A 13470-nucleotide genomic window follows, 5' to 3' on the forward strand; every position below is an offset into this window, starting at 1 on the left:
TGCCCAAATTCAAAAGGCATTTATTTAAACAAAATTTAACTCTATTTTTTTTCGAACAAAAAAATATCAAAAATCATTCAACTATGAAATTGTAGAAATATAAATCTACCATTCATCATTTCAAAATAAGCATTCCACGTAGCATATTGCAACATAAAGTAGCAAAATATGAATAGTTTAACAAAAAAAAGTAGCAAAAAGTCAAGTCCTTGTTACATGCATTAGAGTAATAAAAAAAACTAAATATGTAGAAGGACATAAAAGAGTCACGAGTCTATCATGGAGCACTCCTATGTAGCAACCTCATCACCCATCTTAGTTTGTCATCATGTGTCAAGCTGAAGAACATGTCGAGCTTTTAAGCACTTTGTGATATAATCTCACAAGCATCTAACCTTTCATCAAGAGTAATTGGCAATTTAATGAGTTCATCATTCAAACTTGCCCGTTTAGATGCTAGATCATGTTCATAACCCATTCTTCGACCAATGAAATTTAGCTTTTCATTGGTGGCAAAAATACCTCACCCAACCTGTTAGCAATCATTTACAACCCTTTCACTACATCATCATTGCCTCTAGGCCTCTTCCTGTTGTCATTCTTTTTTGTAGAACTTTCAGGTGGTCGTTGACTTGATGAGCTGAAGCAATTTATTCTCTCGCCGATATGACTACTAATATCCATATGTTCAAGAAATGTGCCATTATCTGCAAGACTATTGAACAACAATTCTTCCTCAGCATTTATAGCATCAACTGCATCAGCAAGCCCTTCAGCAAACTCCCTCGTAGCTCGATCCTTACCAAATATGTGGATCCATGAGTCAAAATATGGAAAAATTTTGTTTCGTAGGTTTTTCGCATCACTCTCCCTCTACAATAACCAATTTCAATTAATATCTCCAACTTAAGATTAAAAATGAATTAAAAAATTAATAACTTATACAAAGTAACTTAAAAGAAAGTATTTTACCCAAACATATGCTTCCCAGACACTATCACTCTCAACATCAATTCTTTTTTCGGTGTCATTCCATCCAAAGCCACTAGTACCAAGCATTCCTGCTGCACAGTTGTAGTGCTTCTTTCATATCTTTATCTTTGATTCGATGTGGGGAGTGCCGCGAAGGTTTGTCCTAGGTAGCATCTTCAACAATTTCTCCTCTAATTTCATAAGGTAGTCGACCTTGAAGGCATTGTCCTGTTTCATTCCATTGTTGACAATGTGCATCAAGGCATTAATAAGACATTCCTCTTCTCGTGGGCTTCACAATTGCCTTGGTTTTGATGGATCAACTTTTTCCTTTACTTTTTTACGAGAACTAGACACTTCACTATCCATGCCTAGCAAAGAAGAACGAAGAAAAGTGTGCATGTTAGTCTCCATTATATGAATATCAACCTGTTAACGTGCCAAAACAAGTCAACACATAAATGTATTTCAATAATCAAAAAATTTCATACCCATACATGCATGTAACAAATCCATGAGACAAAAAAAATATCGTCGCTTAAAAAATATGCAATCACCAACAAAAACCATACAATTTTTGCAAAACATGGTTCAACATTCACAAGCTAATACAAGTTCCAAGTACAAATCAAATGAAACTACATCATACTTGTAACAAGTACTTTTACAAATATTGAAACTATCCTTGTCATGCCTCCCTACTAGCCAACCAATTGTTATATAGTTGCATTGCAAGTGTATCCTGCCACCCAGTCCACTCATTAGATGTCTCAACGGTGTCAACAAAATCATCTCCCAATTGAGGTTGATCTTCTATGTCATTATTTAGCCTCTCTTCTATTGGGTCAACCGGCATCTCTCAACGAATGAGGTTGTGTAATAAACAACATGCTGTGATGATACGGTTTTGAGTTCTAATGGGGTAGTATGATGCACAACGATGTATTGCCCATCTTATTTTCAACAAACCAAAACACTTTTCTTTGACATTTCGGGCTGATGCATGTTTCATATTAAAAAATTCTTGATAATTAGTTGGAGTGGCCCCTGCTCTCTAAACAGACAAATAGTATCGTTGGCCCCGATAAGTTGTTAGAAATCCTTGTCCATTTGTATACCCGGCATCTACTAGGTAGTAGTACCCTGTATGAGATGTTATATATTAGAATCTATTACTAAATAAAACTTAGTAATTCCATCAAGCAAAGTTAATTATATATTAATTACTAGTTGGAATTCTTAAGCCATTGGGTCGATTAATCGCATCTCTAAAAACCCTAGAGTCTACAGCTGACCCTTTCCATTAGTACACGAACTTTAATATAGGTTCCATCAAATGCTCCAAGACAATTCTAATACATAGAAGACATTGTAATAATTATGAGTTGTAAAAAAAAATGTGTAATGTATTTTATTAAATGTTTTACAAACTACATTTACCTGGAAGCAATTCCACCTTGGATCAGTGCATGCTTGTGTTATAGGATTTGGTGTCCTAAGTAAATGGCCTTGAAGGCACAACACAGCTTTTAGGACATCATTGAAATGTCGACTTACAGTCTCTCCGGACCTAAAGAAATTGAACTTAAGTTTTCGTACTTGCAGGCCATGTGCCAAGATGTAGAGGAACAAGGCCATCTTCTCTTCTAAGGTAACATGTTTTGAATGCCCCAACCCGCCTATTGTATGAACCATATGGCATAACGTCATAAAACAACACCTATCCATATGAAGTTGTTCAATGCATGTAATGTCGCCTGTTGTACGATTAATGTGGTCCATTTGTTCTTGCAATCGATTGGGCCCTTGAATAACGGTACGAGGATACTTATGAATGTACCTCTTCAAGACAATTTCAATGGCAATATATGCTACAACGCATAAGGTGTACAATTCTTGCATTACAACTTGCAACACTACGTATAGCTCAAGCTTCTCATTACACTCATCTCCAAAACCATCGAAATTGTACCCCATCTATGCAAATAGTGATGCACATCAATATATTAGAGTACAAGAAAACTTCATAATTCCAAAAAAAATTAACAAAACAAAAAAAATAAAATAATGTAGAACATATGAGCATAACAATCTCTATAAATATATTCTTAAACTGGGTTGTTTAAACTGTCTACAAATCATTCACAAACATCAAAGTTACATCAAATTGAAAATTTTAACATATTCACAAGCCCAACACTTGAATTTCTATACATATCACTGAATACTTCCCATAATACTAATTATAATTATAATTATTGATTTATAATTATTTTATTTGTTTCTTATTTATCTCATATTCACTCTAGTTCTTTTTATATTATAGGCCTTTAGATTGTAGAATGAATGATATTAATTTGTAAATTCTAACAGTAGGTTGTAAAAAAATCTGATTTTCTAATTTAAAAAGTCTAACAATACTACCAGCAAGCCTAACACCAACAACCAACGGCCCCATAATGGGAAAAAAACAAACAACTAAAGAAAGGCTCTTTAATAAGGATGAAATAATTACTTTTTGCCTTTGACAAAGATTGACATCATAGCCTCTCAATTGAGAGTATACAAGAGTGGCCAATTGAGCTAGTCCAGTTGGTTAAACTAGTTTAGCTTAACCTCGGACAAATTTCCACAAATTAAATGATTTACTTCTGCTGCAACTTCACTATGATCTTTGATTTAAAGCATGCCCTAAAGTCCTTTAATAAGGAGCACAAGGCTGTTTAATAAGGAGCATTAGGCTCTTTAATAAGGAGCACAAGGCCTTAATGCTTGAAGGAGAGAAGTGGATAAAGGATACTGCTTCGTCATGCATGGTGGTTGTGACTCTCATTGCCGCAGTGATGTTTGCAGCCGCCTTCACTGTGCCAAGCAGCAATAACAACAACACTGGCCAGCCAATCCTTTTAACAGAAAAGTCCTTCATGGTTTTTGCAATTTCAGATGCGCTAGCATTATTCTCATCCACCACTTCATTACTGATCTTCTTATCAATCCTCACCTCCCGCTATGCTGAAGAAAATTTTCTTGACTCGTTGCCTAGTAAGTTAATCCTAGGGCTTGCGAACCTCTTTATCTCCATTGCCACCATGATGACATCTTTTTGTGCCACCCTTATTATTGTTCTTGACGGGAAATTGTCATGGGTTGCTATTCCAATGGTGGTAGTCGCCTACATTCCTGCAACTCTGTTTGCATTGTTACAATTTTCGTTTTTTGTGGATTTGGTGAGTCATACCTACAGGTCTGGCATGATCTTTGTTGGGGATCGAGGGCACACCAGGAAACAAAAACAAGCAATAACACAAGAGTTTTAGCGTGGTTTGACAAGTCGCCTACGTCCAGGGGAAGCGGATTTCACTATATGGAGAGAAATGAAAGAATTACAAAAGAGACAATACACTCTGATAGTTTTTCTCTATTCAACTCTTCCCTTGACCTCTCTATTTATACACTCAACAGAAGGTGGAGAGGTGCATGGCTAGCCTGTTCCTTCACAAAAGTGGCTGTCCACCTTTGTGACTTGTCGGTTGGCAAGCTGTGTTGTTGGTTGGCAAGCTGTGTTGCTGTGTTGGCTTCATATGGAGAAGAGATTACTCCTCACATGGGGTGATCTCCAACAAATTACCCCTTCAACCCATGTGAGTAGTTTGGCTGAATCTTTAGCCCAATCTTCAACAAATCTACACCTTGGCAAGGATTCTCTTATCTAACATAGTGATCGATCAACACTGTCATGCACCTGAAAGTGCTCAGCTCCGAGAGATGTTGACCAAGTCCAAACAGTGTTGGAACTTGATCCCAGTAACCACTTTTGTGAGCATATCGGCTGGATTATCTGCAGTACTAATCTTCTGAAGCAGAATATCCCCTTCATTCACAAATTCTCAGATGAAATGGAAACGAACATTAATGTGCTTGGTGCGGGAATGATGAACCTGGTTCTTTGCCAAACAAATGGCACTCTGACTGTCACAGTACACCTCAACGTGCTTCTAAACAATACCCAAGTCCTCAATCAACCCGTGTAGCCAAATAGCTTCCTTAAAGGCTTCCGTCACTGCTATGTACTCTGTTTCTGTAGTAGACAAAGCCACTATTGACTGAAGCGTTGACCTCCAATTCACCGGCCCTTTAGCAAGCGTAAATAAATACCCTGTTGTTGATTGGCATTTGTCCAAGTCACCAGCATAATTTGAGTCCACATATCCAACCAAATTCTGTCTGAGTCGGTTATCTTTCTCGAACTTCAATCCCAGATTAACCGTGCCATGTATGTACCTTAGGATCCATTTCACTTTCTGCTAGTGATCTTTTCCTGAATCATGCATATACCTGCTTACCATACTCACAGCATGTGAGATGTCAAGCCTTGTACAAACCATAACATACATTAATGCACCAACTGCATTTGCATATGGAACTTGTGTCATATGCTTCCGTTCTTCTTCTGTGCGTGGAGACATCGATGCACTAAGCTTGAAATGAGGGGCCAATGGTGTACTCACAGCTTTTGTTTTCCCATTTATGCCAAATCTGTCTAACACTTTTTTCAAATATTGAGTTTGTGTCAAATGAACCGTGCCCTTCTTCCTGTCTCTCTTGATCTCCATGCCAAGAATTTTCTTTGCTTCTCCCAAATCCTTCATTTCAAACTCTCTTGCTAACTGTGTCTTGAGTTTGTCAATCTCCTCATTGCTCTTTGATGCAATTAACATATCATCTACATATAAGAGCAAATAGATGAAGGACCCATTTGGAAGCTTACGGAAATATACACAATGATCAAATTGACTTCTTGTGTATTCTTTCTCTATCATGAACCGATCAAATCTTTTGTACCACTGTCTCGGGGATTGCTTCAATCCGTACAACGATTTGTTCAGCTTACAGGCCCAATTCTCTTTTCCAGCAACTTTGAAACCATTTGGCTGGGACATGTATATCTCCTCTTCAAGATCTCCATGTAAAAAGGCAGTTTTGACATCGAGTTGGGCGAGCTCGAGATCAAACTGTGCAATCAAAGCTAGCGAGATACGAATAGAAGTGTGCTTCACAACAGGTAAGAATACCTCATTGTAGTCTATTCCTTCCTTTTGGGCATAGCCTTTAGCTACCAATCTGGCTTTGAATCTGATGTTGTCTTTGCCTGGGATGCCTTCCTTCTTGGTGTAAACCCACTTGCACCCAATTGCTTTCTTTCCCTTTGGAAGTTGCACCAACTCCTAAGTCTAGTTCTTGTGAAGTGACCTGATCTCTTCATCCATAACCTCCTTCCAATTAACACTTTCTGCATTCTGCACGGCTTCTTTAAAAGTGCAAGGAACATTGTCTTTAATGATTGGAAGTGCATAGGCTACCATATCGGCCATGCAATCGGGTTGCTTAGTAACCCCTTTTCCTTTCCTGATTTCAATGGGTTCTGATTGTTGTGGGGCCTCTGGATCTTCATTTTCATCTGAACTCTCTTCAGAGCTATCCACTGAGACTTCTTCAGGATGGTTGATTGGCTTAATAGTCTTTGCTGGAGTCTCAAACTCCACCTGCACTGACTTCTTCAATGCTTCATCATTTTCTTAAGGATTTGGTTACTTCAGCATTGTAGACTCATCAAAGGTAACGTCTCTTCTAGTGACAACTTTCTTTGATTCAGGGCACCAGAGTCTGTATCCTTTAACACCGTCACTAAAGCCTAAGAAGACAGCTTTCTTGGCTCTAGGATCCAACTTACATTCTGTAACATGAAAATAGGCTGGACATCCGAAGATACGTAGCTGATCATAATCAGTAGCTGGCACTCCTGACCATACCTTCATGGGAGTCTTGCTATCTAGTGCTGCAGTAGGTAGTCGGTTAACAAGATGACGAGCATAGTTCAATGCCTCGCCCCAAAATGCCTTGCTCAATCCAGAATATGACAGCATACACCGGACTTTCTCCACAAAAGTGCGGTTCATGCGTTCTGCAACTCCATTTTGCTGCAGTGTTCCAGGAACTGTGAAATGTCTCACTACCCCTTCATTCTGGCAAACCTCAAAGAAGGGATCTGATGTGTATTCCCCGCCATTGTCAGATCTGAGCTTCTTGATCTTTCTGCCTGTCTGGGTCTCAGCCATTTTCTTCCACATAAGAAAGATTTCTAATACTTCATCTTTATGCTTCATTGTGTAAACCTAAACTCTTCTTGAGAAATCATCAATGAACGACACAAAGTAGTGTTTACCTCTTAATGAAGCATTCTTGGAAGGACCCCATACATCGGTGTGAACGTAGTCTAGAATTCTTTTGGTACGATGAATAGCAGTACCAAATTTGATTCTTGTTTACTTGCCCAGTACACAATGCTCGCAGAACTCAAGCTTTCCTGCTTTGGCGCCTTTCAACAGGCCTTGCTTTACCAACCCTTGTAAAGCCTTCTTACCGACATGCCCTAGGCGCATGTGCCAAAGTCTGGAAATGTTTGATACATCATCTTCTGAGCTGGTAGAGATAGCCACTCTCCTTGTGACTGTAGAGCCTTCTAGGAAATATAAATTTCCCTTTCGAGTACCCTTCATTGCAACAAATGCTCCTCAAACAACTTTGAGGGCTTTGCCTTCCATAGTTACTCTGTAGCCTTTGGAGTCTAAAACTCCCACTAAGATGAGATTCTTTGTCAAATCTGGTACATACCGAACATATTCAAGAATTTTGATTGTTCCATCATGTATCTTTAGTCGAATTGTTCCAATCCCCTTTGTCTGGCAAGCTTGGTCGTTGCCCATCAGTACAACTCCTCCATCGAACTCTCGTAAGCTCGAGAACCACTACTTGTTAGGACACATGTGGTAGGAACATCCAGAATCTAGAATCCATTCATCAGATTGGCCATATGATGAAACTGTGAAGGCTGATCCTTCACCATTATCTCCATCTCGTGCAACGTTCACCTTTTCTTCTTTCTTGTCTTTATTGGGACAATCTTTTGCCTAATGACCCTTCTGGTGACAAGCAGTACACTCGTCTTTTACAAGACGTCTTCTATCTGATGATTTCCTTCTGGATTTTAAACAAGACTTTTCTCGCCCTGTATATCTTCTATTATTTGTCCTACCTCTGACTGTCAATGCCTCGGATGCTGAGTCCCTGTTTGCAGATTTATTTTTCCTTCTGAACTCATTATTTACCAAGGCTTTTGCAACATCAGTATACTTGATCTTTTCTTTACTGTACAGTAAAGTGGTGGTGAGATGATCATATGTGTCAGGCAATGAATTCAACAGTAATAGTGCTTTATCTTCATCATCAATGTGATCATCCAAGTTTTTCAAATCGGTAAGAATTTTGTTGAAATTGTTTAGGTGTTCGTTCATCGAAATACCTTTCTTATAGTCGAAACGAAATAACCTCTTCTTCAAGTAGAGCCGGTTCTCAATGCTCTTTGTCTTGAACTTGTCTTCCAGCGCCTTCCAAAGCTCCTTCGCAATATCATATTCTGTGAAGGCATACTTCTCCTCTTTTGCAAGGCAAAGTCGGATGGAACTGTAGGCCATGAGATTTACTTTCTCCCATTCTATCCCGTCCAGGTCATCTGGTTTTTCTCCCAAAGTGACGTGCAGGTTCATCTGGACAAGCATATCTTTAACTTTGCATCTCCACATGCCGAAGTTGCTGCTTTCATCAAAATTTTCTACCTCGAACTTAGCATGGGACACCGGGGTCCAATACATAAAGTTGTTTATAGCCGCAGGGCTGCTTGTAGACTCGGCTAATCTCCTCTCTGTAGATTCTGCCATTTAGATTATTTTTTTTAGAAACTCTGATTCAAAAAACTGACCTTACAGATGTGTCCGGAATACTCCAAATAGTTAAAAAGTACTATTGGATCGTCAGAAACGGACTCCGAATGACTCAGATCTGGCCAAAACAGTTTGGACGATTCAGATCTGCAGAATCTGGTGTGTCTGAGCTGCACCGGATAATTACTCTGGTACGGATGGTCAATTGGCTCAGTCGACGACGTGGCTTCTGGCACGGCGCGGCTCGGCTTGACTCAGCTTTAGCAGCTCAGTCAACGGTCAAACGACGATGACGTGTATACCACGTGGTCGATGACATGTCTGACACGTGGATAACGTGTTCTGACATGTCAGTGACGTGGCAGTGACGCATTGATGACGTCACTGTCATGCGCAGAATGACTCTCCTTCTTCCTTTAGCCGCGTGTCAAGAGCGTATGGGCGACTAGATTGACGCGCCGGCTATATTAACGGCGCACGGAGGCGCGTGTCAAGAGTGGGCTTCAATCTCCGTCTTCAGAGGATGCGTAAGAGTGCGTTTTTGCTCTTCTGGGGCTAGACTTTGCTGTTCTAGACTCCTCTTCTCAAGGGTTTCCTCCTAGTATGCTCAAAAGTGGATTTCAGTCACTTCGAAATTTGGGCACTTTCGAAAAAATTCGATTTTTCACCACCCCGGCTCTGATACCAATTGTTGGGGATTGAGGGCACACCAGGAAACACAAACAAGCAATAACACAAGAGTTTTAAAGTGGTTCGGCAAGTCGCCCATGTCCACGGGCAGCGGATTTCAGTATATGGAGAGAAATGGAAGAATTACAAAGGAGACAATACACTCTGATAGTTTTTCTCTATTCAACTCTTCCATTGGCCTCTCTATTTATACACTCAACAGAAGGTGGAGAGGTTGGCTGGCCTTGCACATGGCCAGCCTGTTCCTTCACAAAAGTGGCCGTCCACCTTTGTGACTTATCGGTTGACAAACTGTGTTATTGGTTGGCAAGCTGTGTTGCTGTGTTGGCTTCACATGGAGAAGAGATTACTTCTCACATGGGGTGATCTCCAACAATCTTTCGGCCAAAAAATCATTTGTTGTATTAGATGATGGCAGAAGATTTTCATTATCGAGGTGAACATTGAAAACTTTTTTTAGATAGACGATGGCCTTGTTTGGTAGAGTTTGTAGAGCTTCTAATATATGTATATCTATTGGCTAGTTTGTGCTAGGGTTTACTGTAGTTTCTATTTACAGTTTGTGTTTTTAATTTATGCTTTTTAATTATCAATTGTTAACTTGCAAGAAGTTGTATTAAAGGGGCCCATATTTCAGGGTTATTGTTTATCTCTAGGTGCATTTTCTACTTTAGACATTTGTATTAGTTTCTTGTGTAGTATCCCTTTTTTTGTTACAAATTTCTGTATCCTTATCCTCTATAATAACTGAGCCAATGCATTGTTGGAAGTAATTCCTAAAAGAAGCAAAACTGAAAAACATATTCGAGTATATAAATTAAAAGATCATTGTGAAAAGCTCATTCCTACATTCTAATAGCTTTCATATTTCTTGATATATTTGACAATATAATCTTATTTTCAACATGTTATTGTCCACTTTAATCATAAAAAAGTAACGCTCAATTAGTATACATTAACGTGTGTTTGGGAGGAAAAAGATTAGGTACACACTTAATATTTGACATAATGTACAAAGTGGTTGACCTATGACTTTAATCCATAACTTCAAAGTTATTAAGCCAATATTTTATCATTGAACTAATGGTGATTTTAACCATAATATTTAAAATAAAATTATTCATTTAATTTTGACAAAAAAAATTAATAGTGTCGACATGACGATGGAGGTAGAGAGTGCAGGAGGTGATTAATATTATTGTAGTGATGGTAGTGATGGTTGTGTTGTTAGTGACATACTAAAGTAATTGTGATGACAGTGATGGCAGAGGTGAATGGATGGTGCAAGTAGAGTGAAGATAGTAGTGGTGGTGATGGAGGCATTAACAGGGTAATGGTAATATAACTCAACTGAGATGTAATTATAATATATTAAAATTGGAAAATACTTCATAGCTCAAAAAAACTCGGCTCGAAATGGCTCGAATACCCAAAACGACATCATTTTGGGTATTTTTTTTTTTTTTTTGCCCTTCTCTGAAACCAACAGAAGAAAGAGAGAAGATGCAAGAGAGAGAAAGAGAAAAGATGGAGAGAAGAAGGAGGAAGAGAAGAAGGAGAAGGAGAAAAGAAAAGATGAAGAGGAGAAAGAAAAAAAGAAAAAACAGAGAGAGGGAACAGATCTGTATACACACAGATTTGTATGTGTATACACACAGATGAGACGGTGATGGCGTACAGAGGAGACGGTGATGGCGGCGTCGGTGGGTGGCTCTCTCTCTCTCTCTCTCTTATATATATATATATATAGATATGTTGATACACACATAGATCTGTTGATGATGATGTTTTGTTGTTGATGAAGAAGATGAAGGAAAAAGGAAAAAGAAAAAAAAAATTTGTTGGTGGGTTTGATTTTTGATTTGTGGGTTTGATTTGTGGTTTTGATTTTTGGGTTTGATTTGTGTCTTCGTTTCTTCTTTTTGATAAAATAATGGATTTGGTTTGGTCTGTGGTTTTGATTTTTGGGTCATGAATATAATAACATTCATGATGGAAATTATACACAGAGTAAAGGAATTTCACATTTTCTCATAGATGGAGGAGAAGAGGGAGATACAGATTGGGTATGCTGTTTGGCAGACAAGAAAAACTAGGATCTCGAGAAAAAAAAAAAAGGGAACCAGAACATGATTAGTTTTAGACATTTTCAAATGAAAAATTGTATACAAAAAAAAAAAAAATTCTACACATTCTGAGAAAAATAGATGAGACTCATGAAAACCCAGAAAGAAATGTAATCAAGTAATGTAGCTTTCAGAAAAAACACAAATGTCCACAACTGTAAAATTGAAAGAAGACCCAAAGATTACTGGCTTGATAAAATAAACCAAACCCATTTTAGAAAATTGATTTTTGGGTTTGATTATAATGGGTTTGGCTTTCTTTCAATTTGCTGCTATCTCTTTCCTCTTCTCTCATTTCTTCTTCTTTTTTTTTCCTTCTCTCATTCGAGTTATGGAACCTGCGAGTTATGGAAAGGAAGAAGAAAAGAAAAGAAAAGAAAAAAATTTCAAAATAACGTCGTTTTGAAATCGGGACAGTCGAGCCATAGTAAATTCGAGCCACGTAGCGGAACTGATTAAAATTTTACATATTGGAAAAACTTATAATATATGTGCACCCCTACAAGTAGAGGGTTTAATCAAAATGTTTGAATTTATAATTATCAAACACAACCAAAGGAAGACAGAGAATAGAGAGAGAGAGAGAGAGAGAGAGAGAGAGAGAAGAGTCTCCATTTCTAAAAGATTTCTGACAATGCTTCGGCGGGTCTTTTGGCGACATTTTGGCGACTTTTTTTACACTTTTAAAATGTAGATCTATACTCCTCAAGTATAGATCTATAGTTTAGAGTGTAGATCTAGACTTTTTATGTCCGAAATCGGAATTTTGAGAGTTTTCTCCTCTGATTTTGACATAGATTTTTGATTTTTCAACACTCACAATGGTTCCCTCCTCTCTCAACCCTTTTCCCGTACCATTATGGGTGTCCTTCATTCTCTAGCAGCAGCGGAGGTAGAGTTGGACAACAGCGCCGAGGACGACGTCAACAGGGATGACGGGCTTTCAAGCAGATCTTGCTTTCTGGACCACATCTTTGAGCAGATCAGTGGTTTTCCCTGGATCGTAACTGTTATTTTTGCCGGATTTCTTTTTTTGTTGTTTGTTGTTTGTTTGTTTGTTTGTTTTTTTGTTTGGTTGGGATGACCCTTTGAGGTCTTGATTATGTACTATTATTGTCCTTTATTAATATAAAATCTCCCATATTCTCAAAAAAAAAAAAAAAAAAAAAAAAAAAAAAAAAAAAAAAAACAAACAAACAAACAACCTAAATTTATTTTCACTCAATTAAACTATCAAACACTTTCTTAATCATAAATCACATAGGCTCTGTTTGTTTCAGGACCAGATTGAAAAGGATTATTGAGTTGAAAATTTAAAATAAATTGCATATGTTTATGAACTAGTGTAGTGATAGTAGTTGAATGTGATTAAATTTACAAAATCACATAAAATCTCTTATTATATAAAGGGAAATGCTAGAGAGCTCTAAATATAGAGCTCTTATTTGAGCTCTAGTGATGTGTCAAAGCAAAAAAAAAAAAAAAAAAAACAAAACAAGGCACAAACATCACATCAGGGTGGGTCCCACCTTCCCATTAGAGCTATTAGAGCTCTTATATTAGAGCTCTAAAGCATTTTTGTTATATAAAATATGACTTTGTTAATTTTATAAAATGAGAGACAAAATAATTCTTTTACTTTCAATACCATCTCTCCTTTAGATGGTTTTGAAATCACAAGCTCTTAATCCATGACAATTTTTCAAAATAAACATAAGAATAAAACTTAAGACCTCTAATTAAAGGTGCCACTAGTGATGTGTCACAGTGTGTGTTGTCTTGTTGTTGTTGTTGTTGTTGTTATTGTTGTTGTTGTTGTTGTTTTTGTTTTTTTGTTTTTTTTTTTTTCATTTCCACCTCAGTAGTGGTGGATTTAGAGCTCCATATTTAGAGCTCTAAATCAT

Source organism: Camellia sinensis, chromosome 9 (assembly GCF_055761805.1).
Source record: "Camellia sinensis isolate YWXY chromosome 9, ASM5576180v1, whole genome shotgun sequence".
In the NCBI taxonomy this organism is placed as follows: Eukaryota; Viridiplantae; Streptophyta; class Magnoliopsida; order Ericales; family Theaceae; genus Camellia; species Camellia sinensis.